Here is a 12,111-nt window from a genome sequence, read left to right on the forward strand (position 1 = left end):
AAGTATTTACAATACTTTAGTACATTTGATTTGAAACAGACAACATAATGTACATATTGATTATTTGGTTCTTCATTAAATGAAAAAAAAAATGAATTGCTCACAGAGTCGATGAGTTGTCGTTTGGTTTAGTATCATTATTAACTACTCTATCCTTCAATAGCTAATTTAACCAGAAAATTGTGTTTCATAAAACACAAAAGCATGGCAAATTTCAGACGAAAGCAATCAATCAATCAATCAATCAATCAATCAATCAATCAATCAATCAATCAATCAATCAATCAATCAATCAATCAATCAATCAATCAATCAATCAATTAAATCAATCAACCAACCAATCAATCAACCAATCAATCAATCAATCCGTTACTTTTAATAATATACAACAGGGGCATCGGTAGGGGGGAAGCTAGGACAATTATATGGGCCCACACTGTTTTGGGGCCCCCAGAGATACTATTAGGGTAGGGTAGGGTAGGGTAGGGAATCCCCTACCCCCCAAAGACACTCTCAAAATGTTGTCATAGGGCCCGGCCAGTGGTGCCCCTGATATACAGTATATAGCTACAGGTATTTGGGACACTTTTCTATACACCATTCAATGTGGCAATGTCACTGGCCCATGAACACTTCCTGCTTGTGGGCAAACTATTTCATAACCATAACAAGAGGGAATTTAATCATATCTTAATATTAAGACAGCTGCCATAAAATCAATATGTTGACCTTTTTGGATTCTCGAGCTATGGAAATTAATAAGGAAAATAATAGATTTTTAAGTTTTGTTTTAAAAGGAACAACAAAACAAGTGGCATTATGTAATTCAATTTAAGTTGAGGTTTTAAAATCATCAAAATTCACATACTGAACTCCGTAAAGTAACGGTAAACAAGGCCACTTTTTCTCCCTTTCTCACTTAATTCATTTTCATGATTATTATTTTTGATTTATAATTTTTTTTAGCAAAAAAAAATTTATTTATTTATTATTAATTATTTATTTATTTATATTTTTTTAGAATTATTATTCTTTTCTATTCTTTTATATGTCCTAAGGATGTTTTGTACATGTATTTACAAACATTTTGGTAGCTAGAAATTGATGGTCTAAAATGCAAACAAAACAAAAATTTGTATTGTAATCAATGCAATGTTGTATTTTCTAATAAAGTAAGTAAAAAAAATCTTAATTCATTTATTTTTCATTGTTATCATTTTAACATGTGTAACATTTTTCAAATTGTTCAAACATACAACAAAAATATACAATTTCATATCACAGCACACACACTGATCATCAAAAACCTCCAATGTTTTATTCTCATCTTGATGCATTCGTGACTAGATTTGTTCTGACGGCCAGGTAATTTAGCTGTCTGGCTGCTCGCTCGGCTAAAAAAAAAAAATGAAACAAACGGGATGACACGACAGCAACACAACCCCGTCTTCCTCACACTTCTACCTTCCGGCCTAATTTGAGATGTTCTACACTGTGAGTGGCGTGTCTGAGGAACATGAGTGGGCCGCTTTACTTTTAGAAACAGCGTAGAGAAGCTTTGCCCTGCAGCTCCTCAATAAGTGGGTGTCTGTTAACACAGTCAGTCCAGCGCAACAGAGGAGACTTTGTCAATCTCCCGCTTTTCTCTCATAGTAGGTGGAAGATTACATGGTAATATAACTGGGAATAGTTACGGAATGAAAAAGAAAATAGATATACACAGTTCAAGTCAAAATTATTAGCTCTCCTTTGTTAAATATTTCCCAAGTGATGTTTAACAAAGCAAGAAATTCTTCACAGTATGTCTTATAATATTTTTTTCTTCTGGAGAAAGTCTTGTTTGTTTTATTTCAGCTAGAATTGAGTTTTTAATTGATTTAAAACCTTTTTAAGGTCAATATTATTAGCCCCCCTAAGCAACATTTTTTTGACCACTGTTATACAATGACTTGCCTAATTACCCTAACTTGCCCAGATGCCCAAATTAACCTTGTTAAGCCTTCCCAGCAAGCAATTTTGTGTTTAATAGACGTCTAATAGACATCTAAACATAGACAGCTTGGCTAAAACAAAGCTAAACTTAGGCTGTCAGTGAAAATCTAATAGACATCTAAAAATAGCCCAAAATTAGACTAGTCGTCACATTGTCAGATTAGACAGACATTCTATGTGTAGTCATTCATTTCTGTTTATTTGAGGACTAGTCTACACTGTTAAAAATTGCTGTTAATTTACGGCAAAATTTTAACAGTATAATCCTGTTATTGTCAAAAGCAGTATGTTGCTGTTTTTTTACGGTTTTCGAAATGACATAGACGAAATTTAACATTATTTTACTGTTTTTATCACACTAATGTAAAAAAACAGCAATCAACAGTATTTTTTGAACAGAAGCGTCAGCCATCACATGTGGATTTTCATGCTTCTTTTTACTGTGACTTACTCGGTGAGTGCACCTCTATTTTGCTCATTTTACACAAAATACACATTTGTGATTGCACATAGGCTAACTGGATGCTGATATTGTAACTTTTTTACATCTATTTTAGTGCTAAATCTGTCAATGTGCAAACTGTATCTGCATTGAGTGGAACTGGATTTTTGACACAGATATTTCCTGATTACACGGTAAGTCAGACTATGATAATTAAAAATAATTTAAGCTATAAGCTTTTCTACAAAGTCAGTTTTTAAACATATGTAGCAACAAAGTAGTATTGATTTATGTAGCATGATGAAAAGATTGTCATCTCATAGCTAATTTTAGCTTTAGCTTTTAATAGTTAGCTAATATGGCTTCAATGTAGGCTTTGATAAAACATTTATTTCCCTAATGCTGTGTTTGCAAATTTTACTGTTGTTGGTTTGTATTGTAATGCTACTTTGTCGAGTACAATTGGCTAATCACCACGATAAAATGTTTTATATGTCCATTTCAGCGCTGAACCTGTGAACATGCTAACTGCATCATAGAGTGGAGCTGGATTTCTGATACAGATATTGATTACTGATTACAAGGTGAGTTTAATGAAACATGATAACATGGTAAAGTTAATTATTATTGTCTATATGGCATTATTGTCCTAATAACTAAAAAAACAATTAAAAAATGTTACGCATACATTATGGTTGTTAATTTTGTCTCTTTCCACATCATTGTAATTCTTGTCTTAGGCATCTTCTACTGTACCTGATGTAGAAAAGACCCTTGAACTACCTGCAATTCCTTGACTGATACTTTTTGGTATGTTTAGAACTGTATTTTATTACTTAAGCAACCAAGGGTGTTTTCTCTGTATTTTAGCAAACATGGTAAATTCTTTTAAACAAAACAAAATACACAAATACATAAATTAAATGTTCTGCCATACTTTCCCCAAGCTTTCATTCACCTTTGGAAAACATTTTATTAAATTTACTATATAATTCAATTTTAGTTTTTTAACACATCAGCTATGTTGATCATAAATATTAAGTTAAATAAATCACAAACATTGCAGTGACAATTTCACAATACACTGTACATACATGTTGATTTCAGTGGCTGTCCAGGTGGGTCCACAATCAACATTTTCAAATACATTTATTGTGTTAAAAGAACAGGCCTTTGAGACTAAGTAAAATTATGTCAGCTTCCCTCACATATATGTTCAACTAGGCAGTAGAAAATATGATTTCATGTGACTGCTGACATTGTTTTTTTTTTCTTTTAAACGTTTTAGGAGAAAAACCCGGAAGCTACATTCATAAATGGATGATTAGTTTTGAGGGGCAAATAATCTGAGAGAGCATCCAGCCTAGTTTTCTGTCTGGTATAGCTGCTGTGTTTTCAACTTACTACATTTTCAATGTGGAGAACCAAGCTGAGGCTGCATGCACATTGGAATTAATTCAGAGGTTAGACGCTTAGATTCATATATTTATTTATCTTCATATTATTATTATTTAAACTTTAACCCACACTAATTATGAATGTATGCTTTTTTTCAGGAGCTTCATGGGTAAACCCTGAACAAGGCTCCAAGAGTGGACACATCCTATCGGGGAAGGTCACCCACAAAAAGAATTCAGTCAACACTAAGGTTGCCAGTTTACTTAAAGATGCTAATGGACTTTGAGTAGGATGTCATATAAGTGACACCACACACACACACACACACACACACACACACACACACACACACACACACACACACACACACACACATCTTACACATCCTCGTCACTAATGGCACTCATTTTATTGTGTTAGTCGCATAATTTTTTCAGGTGTTTGTTTTTTAATACCTAAACTGTTCATTGCATTGTTTTTTATTTCTTAATGACTAATTCTGTAATTGACTCAGAAGTTTTCAGAGTAGTAATTGTTGTAGTAATTCTACTTGGTTTTCCATAGCCACTAATTTTGAAATATATAAGTGTAATAAGATGTAATAAAAGTTGAAGTTACACTGCATTTTTTTATGTTTCCAATAAGGCTATATGTGTGCATTGTATTAAACTGTGTTTTTATAACAAATAAAAAATTTATATATACCCGTTTTCTTAGCAGTTCATTTCTCAGGATAACATATTTGTAGTTTACAGTTAAAAATTCAAATAAACATTAATTAACCGTTAATTTTAACAGTTAATTACTGTTAATGTAGAAAATAACAGCTTTATGCTGTATTTTTTAAAAACAGTAACAACCTGTAAATTTCAACTACAGCTAGATGCTGTTAATTTAACAGTAACTTGCTGGCAACTGTGCTGCCAGTAACTTACTGTTTTTTAACGGGACAATTTTTAACAGTGTAGTTTTGGCCTATTCTTAGATGTCTATTAGATTTTCACTGACAGCCCAAGTTTAACCTTGTTTTAGCAAAGACGACTATGTTTATACGTCTATTAGACATCTATTAGACAACTGCTAACACAAGTTTTCAAAACAGAGCCACTTTTTTTAAAAATCACAATTCCCAAAACTGTACACACAAATTGCAAAATGCCTCATATTTCTTTCAAAATAAGCACTGGCAAACCCTTCTTTCAGAATTTAACACTTTTGGATAGATCATGTCAACACTGTTGTTTACAATTTAAAGCTCTTTTCTCTTTCATAGGCTTATATGTACTGTTCAATAAAATTATCTACGGTGACAGTAATTTGTTGAAAGGTGTAATAGGTACACTGTAAACACCAATGAGTACGTTTACATGGACACCAATAATCCGATTTTAATATGATTAAGACAATACTCTGATTAAGAGTCTACCATGTAAACAGAGGTTTTTGATTAATTTAATCTAATGAAGGTCATAATCGAACTAAAGAAAAATCAAATTAAGACATGTGGAGTATGCCGATTTTAGTCTCATTATTGAAGTGCAGTACAGACATGTAAAGACCTTATTCAAACTATTACTGTCATGTAGGACTTTCGCTGCGTTTTGCGACAGGATAGTCTATACACACATGGCAGTTTGACAATATTCCTTGCACCTACCCAGTCAGTGAAGTCTAACTTAGGCTAGAGTGTATGAAAGATCTTTTATTTCTGCAGTCCAACATATATTGTTTTTATTAAATTATAACAGCTTACATCACACAGTTATTTAAATAAATCATATATTATTATGTGTTTTTAAATGCAAGTGCTTATCTTTATATTTACGAGTCTTTGTTATAGTGCAGATACGGACGGTCAAATGAGAACTTCAGGGGGGCGTGGTTGATTTGACGTACAAGCGCTTGGTTGGAAGCTTGATTCAGCGGCTCCGCCTCTGGCTCAATCAGGTAGTCTTTTCTGCACATGCCCAGGCTCCAATTTCAGCAGTTTTTTGTGACAGTTTGTGCCAGTCATGAGGCATTTTGCCTTCAAAGCGTTTTATGGGAAAAGGCGATGTCACGTCGTCCATATTTTTTTACAGTCATTGATTTGAGGAGTGTGCGCGTGACCGGTGTAGCATTTTGATTGTGCTTGGAAAAGGAAAGCAAGTAGTTTCCTGTTAGATTCGTGTGTTTTAACTAGAGCATTGTGTGTAGTGTTTGGAAAATTTTTTTATGTGATTGAAAACTGAGTTCAAGGCTGAGAAACAGCTATTGGTTTTGGAGATTTGTGGTGTAGTTTTGCATTTTGAGTGAGATATTTCAGAAATCATGTCACAAGAAAAGATTTTGTGTACGCAGTTGGAAAACACAGCAAAAACAAAAAATGTTTGCTGGTTTTAAATTGCACTTAAACTGAATACGATTATCCTCAAAAATAAAATATTATAAACTGTCAAGAAATCAGTCATTAAAACTATTATGTTTAGAAATGTCTTGAAACAAAAACTCTCCGTTAAACAGAAATTGGGGCAAAAATATACAGGGGGGCTAATAATTCAGGAGGGCTAATAATTCCGACTGTATGTAATAAAAACAAAACACAAGGCACGTTTTGCTCTACCTTTAGACACACGAGCAAAACACGCCTCTGGTTAAAGATCAGTCGTTAAACTTCAAGTCATACGTCTAAACCTCAGACGACAGAGTGTCATTGAGATGATCTGTTGCTCTGCTATACGCCGTTGCTGTTAAAAACATTAGCTAAACATTGGGTTTGTGGACACGGTCACCTGGTGACTTTGAGAAATTGCTGTGTGTATGTATTCAGCCACATGCACACACACGCACACACATGCGTGGATTCAAACAGCGGTTTTTATCTCTGAAGGTCGACAAGTGTCTGTATTATCATGCAGTGCTGTTTTATTAAGCCTGATATTGCAACTTGTGCAAGTAGCCATATCTTTTGAAAATCTGTTCTCAGTTAATAGCTAATATATATTGTAGGTCTACAAATTGACATGAATCGTTTTTTTCTCGTCAATAAAAATGAACCTGAGTGGAAAGTTTCATTGCAGCATTGCTGAAATGCATTATGCATCATATCGACACGTGAATCAATGATGGGAATATCTGGCAGTTCTCCATGCATCATTTTTTTTTGATGCAGGAAGAAAACAAATCACTGCTGGTACAGAGCTTTTACATCATGGGTTTAATTCAAAATATGTGTGTATGCACTGTTAACAATTTCATTAGAATTTACAGTAACTTACTGGCAGCAGTTCACCAGTAATTTACTGTAAATCAATTACAGATACTGTATTTAAGTAACTCAAATTACTGAAAAAATGACTGTATTTACATTTACAGCACTATTTATCCTGCTGTATTTGTATTTACAGAATTGTATGTGTATTTTACTGTAATTTTCACTATGCAGCTTTATAATAAAGTAACATACTGCATAACTGTCCTAGTAAAATACAGTTCATATTACAGTTAAATACTGTGTAATTTGCAAAAATTGTTAACAGTGTGTGTACAGAACTGTAAACCCTGAATGAACGAAAGACATGAAGTTATACAGATTAAACAATTTAATCACTCATTATGATGTTCAACATTGATCCAGGGTCCATTCGTGAAATCTTAAATTTGACAGATTTGAGATTGAATGAGTTTTGCTGCCTGTACTGTTTATTTATTTTTCAATAAAAAGACTGTAAAATGAACTAAATGCAAAATAATATATCTATTGCATTGTGCTCTTGTGGTGCACGGAAAAGCAAATGTAGGGTTTTGCAAAATAGTTTATTTTTTAAATAAAACTGTGTGTGATCTCCATTTATTTCAAAATTCTATTTATTTTTACTTACTGATTTTATTTTATTTTATTGAGATTAAACCTACAGAAAATGACCAATATTGTCTTTGCAAATGTAGCTTAATTTAACACAGGTTTTTGTTTTTTAATGTTAATCCTTTTTGAAACGACAGATCTGATCAGCTCTCGTTGAAAAATATAATATCTTCCAGTCATTTTGTCAATGCAAATCTCCATAAGTGTGAATGCCCCATTATATAGACAGTCAGCAAACACAGACATACAAACACACACATACAGATCACATGTAACCAGACAGCATATTCTCCGCCTGCTGCCCCTCGTGTTTGTTTTAGGGCAGCTCGGCCTTTCCTGTCATTGTGCGGAGACCGTGTGTGTGTGTGTGTGTGTGCGTGTGTGCGTGTGTGTGTGTGTGTGTGTGTGTGTTTCTGGGATTGACTAAGCTCTGAATCACAGACAAGGACACACAAACACACATACACTCAGCCTGTACACTGACAGAGTTTGACTAGTAAACAGTCTGTTGGCACTAATCAAGTCAATCAAGAAAAAGAGAGGAATGAGAATAAATTCAATTAACTACGATACAGGAAAAATTACATTAAAACAGTGATTCGTTTTTAAAAAATGACTCACAAGTCGAATCTGTTTAGATTCAACGAACAAGTGACAAGTTGATTCTTTAAATAAAGGACTATAAACAGAATAATTCAATAACCTGAAGCCACAAAACTAAGCTAAGCGAAACATATAACCTAAACACACCAACATTGATCAATACCTGCCTCTAATATGAAGAAAATAAAACTGTCTGTTGGCAATGTTGGAAAATCAAACATCTTCCAGTCACTTTGTTGGTCCAAATCAGCATCAATCTGAACACCAAGTCTGATTTTTTACGAGAAAACATAACTATTTTACATTTTGTCAGTTTAGTGGCCAAATCAGTTCATTCGTACAAAAATGTAACAATTTTTCAAAGGAAGCATGCCACCAAACCCTACCTCTAAACCCAATCGTCATTGGGGATAAGCAAATCGTACTAAATTGTACAAATTCATATGAATTAGCCACAAAATCAAAAAGTTATGACTAGTAGTTGGAACACCCCATTATATTTACTGGCAGAAAACACCAAAAAAAAAAAAAACAATACTGTTAGTTTTGGCGGTTTTTAACAAGCCACTTATTAAATGCCAATTATTAAACCCAATTTTGAATAGTAAAGCACCCTGTTAAGTAGGAATTTTAAGAACTTAAAATTACTAGGACATATGTCCTTATAAACCAAATCAAAATTGTAATAACTAGCTCATAACCATGTCATTCAGACATGTCCATTGTCTTGACTGTATATTTGGGGATTAATCATATATTGCTTTACATAGCATTGATGAGATTGGGGGGTGGGGGGGAATACATCTTGTTTGGAAGCCTATAACTCCAGAAGTACTATCAATATCTCAATAGCCTTTCAGATGTTGGTTCTCAACAAACAATTATTTTGGCATCTTAATTTTTAAGGCTGTTCTGTTTTTAAAACACCCTGTTAAGTGTTTTAAGTTAAAAGGGCATGTGGTTTATGAGGACATGTGGTTTATGAGGACATAAATCTAATGTCCTTATGAACCAATTCAAATTTGTAATACCCATGTTATTATACAAATGTGTCCTCATAAACCACCAAAACCACTTCATGCACCAATCTAAATAGTATTAAATATATCAAAGTATTTTCTGCATCTCAGGGAAATCATGATTTCGCACACAAACCTACACTATCTGCCTGATAAACAGTCTGTTGGCACTAAACAAATCAGAGAGTTGAGAGAAAAAGCGAGGGATCCGGGCTGTTTCTCTGTTCTATTGATAGAGCCGTTTGACTGACAGCCGGGAAGGGCATCGGAAAGAAGGACATCAGGCTGGCAGCAGAACCAGCGAAAAAGAGCGAGAAGAAGAGACATAATCCACAGCAAACCAGGTCACTGTGCTCTGGTGAATATAATACTCATCAATCTGTTGTCGCGCGTAACAGTTTGCTTAGATTATCAGATCGCCACATGAGCCTAAAGATCACACGCAGTGAAAAGAGATGTAGACCAGAAGATACAGATTTTACAAGACCAAATGCAGAACTAACAGAGCCCGTATCTTAATATGACCACAGGTTTTATGACTATATGGCTACTTCCTAATGATATATTATGTTGAACCAGAACAGCAGTTTATATATTGGTCAAGCTGTTATCGTGAATGTGGCTAAACTGACATGGTGGATTCAGCATGCTTACAGAATGCTTGTTATTATTGGACGACAATTAAGTTCTTCATCAAATGCAATGAATAAGCATAATTAAAACGAAATAATGCCATTTTGTGTCAAATCGACTCATGTCATGGATGTACAGTCAAGCTCCAAATTATTTATACAAGTTCTCACTGAAAGTTTGTTCAAATGTATCAATGCCAATGAATCAATGCCAATACCTCAATAGCCTTTTAGATTTTGGTTTTCAGCAAACAAATATTTCAAACATTTTTAAGCCTTTAGAAGGTTTATTTACAAAGATATAGGGATTTATGTATTCCAATAGTGTTTTCAAAATTTTTTACAAGCGTAATGAGTAATGTAGGAAAAACAAATGAACTAGAAATGTACCTGGTGTCTTGGCCATTCATAATAAAATTGAATACAGTGCATGTAATGTGCTAAAATTATTATTTTACAAAAAATTGCATGCCTTGTGACTCCATGAGTTTTAAAAATGTCGGAATGCATTTCAAGAGTTCACACTTGGCTCCTGTTAGCAGGGCGAGAGGGGAGTTTGAGGTAGATCTCGATGAACTCTTTTGTTTTTCTGACTAATGACAGATTTGGGATGGCTATGGAGAAATATATGGCTTGCTAAGAGCTTGACTATGATGTCGATTTGGTATGTTCAATTTACTTATGTTGCGTTTTTTTTGGACTGTGGGTGAAAACTGGAGAACCCGGAGAAAACCCACACGAGCATGGGGAGAATGAACACACTCCGCACAGAATTGTTGACGGGTTAGTTGGTACTTTAACTGGAGACATTCTTGCTGTGAGGCAACAGTGCTAATCACTGGGCCGCCGAGTCTCCCATCAAAAAAGGAAGGGAAGTAGGGGTGGGTGGGGGGATTCTTCAAGATGAAGATATTGAGATAAGAAACTTTGGTTATTTATAGTGAGTTAGGAATCATCTGATTCGTGAATCAATCGTAGGCTAATGCGGGACCAGACGTGTACAATCATAAAAGTGTGATCCTCTGGAAAAAATTTGATTAGAAATAAACTTCACTTTGCATCTCATGTAAATCTTACAGGTGTTTACAAAATGTTTTGGAAACTAAATCCCGTTTTTGAATTAAGCATTCAAGACTTAAGGAATTTTCATTCATTCATTCATTTTTTTTTCATTCATTCATTTTATTTATTTAAACTAAAATTAAAACGTAAAATAAACTTATCACATTCGAATAAAGTACAATTGATAATTATTCATATGAAACCTATAGTGTATAAGTAACACTAAAAACACTGATACAAGCATACTGCACAGTATATACCTACAGTCCAGCCACCTTTCTAATTTTTTTAAAGATATTATGAAACAAATTATGCAACGGCACATTTTTCAAACAGTTTCTCATCAGATGCCAAGCAAGAGACGTAAACTGTGACTGAGATTTCTTTTGGCTCATTTCTCACACTGGGAAACACTGACAAATAAGTTGGCAGCATTGCATTGTGGGACACTGTGTAATTTGTTCTATTTAGATGCAAGGCTTCATTTAACATGAATGAAAATGAGGTTGAGAAACCTACTGTTCCCATCTTGATCACTAATAACTTTAGTATGAACAAGAATAACTAGAATTTTGAATTAAAACATGGAAAATGTCACAAAGGCGTTCGATTAGTTATATTATAGTTTGTATATTTTATGCAGTTTATTTTGTTGAAAATTTGGAGTTAAGATTAGAGTAGATTTTATGTTTTGAAAGAAATGTAATCTACTCACAAAGGCTGTATTTATTTGATTAAAATACAGGGAAAATAATTAGACTGTACTGCTAAAATGAGCTTTTTTATTTTAATTGATCTGAAAAAGTAAGTTTTAGTCTCGCATGATTATGAAATCTTTTTACGTGTTGACTTTCATTCTCATTTCTCATTACTATCAATATGAAAAACAGGATCCTTTGATAAACACAAACCGCAGTATTTAAAGCTGATTTTTTTTTTTTTTTGGGAACATTTTAAAGTCTTTTCAGTCATTTGATTTTCTTAAATACATTCGGATTAAAGGAATAGTTGACAAAAAATTGACAATTTACTCACAATTACTCACCCTCAAGTGGTTCCAAACCTATACCAGTTTCTGTCTTAAAGGTTTGTGAAAAGGAGCGCTTCAAACTATCTCCT

General features: G+C 33.7%; 1 protein-coding gene and 1 long non-coding RNA gene across 8 annotated transcripts in view; one reads left to right on the forward strand and one right to left on the reverse strand.

Moving 5' to 3' along the window:
* The window catches only part of zgc:92140, a 66,157-nt gene that overhangs the window by 20,824 nt on the left and 33,222 nt on the right, over window positions 1-12,111 (reverse strand).
* Window positions 2,207-4,541, forward strand: LOC141375615 (uncharacterized). Of its 2 annotated transcripts, XR_015497797.1 has the most exons (6): window positions 2,207-2,446; window positions 2,550-2,628; window positions 2,940-3,018; window positions 3,175-3,244; window positions 3,723-3,897; window positions 3,991-4,541. It is a non-coding gene; the product is annotated as an uncharacterized LOC141375615 (long non-coding RNA). The 2 variants fall into 2 exon arrangements; XR_015497796.1 differs by lacking the exons at window positions 2,207-2,446; window positions 2,550-2,628; window positions 3,723-3,897; window positions 3,991-4,541 and having other exon boundaries at window positions 2,912-3,018; window positions 3,175-3,245.

This window comes from Danio rerio, chromosome 8, assembly GCF_052040795.2.
Source record: "Danio rerio strain M-AB ecotype USA chromosome 8, GRCz13ab, whole genome shotgun sequence".
Classification (NCBI taxonomy): domain Eukaryota; kingdom Metazoa; phylum Chordata; class Actinopteri; order Cypriniformes; family Danionidae; genus Danio; species Danio rerio.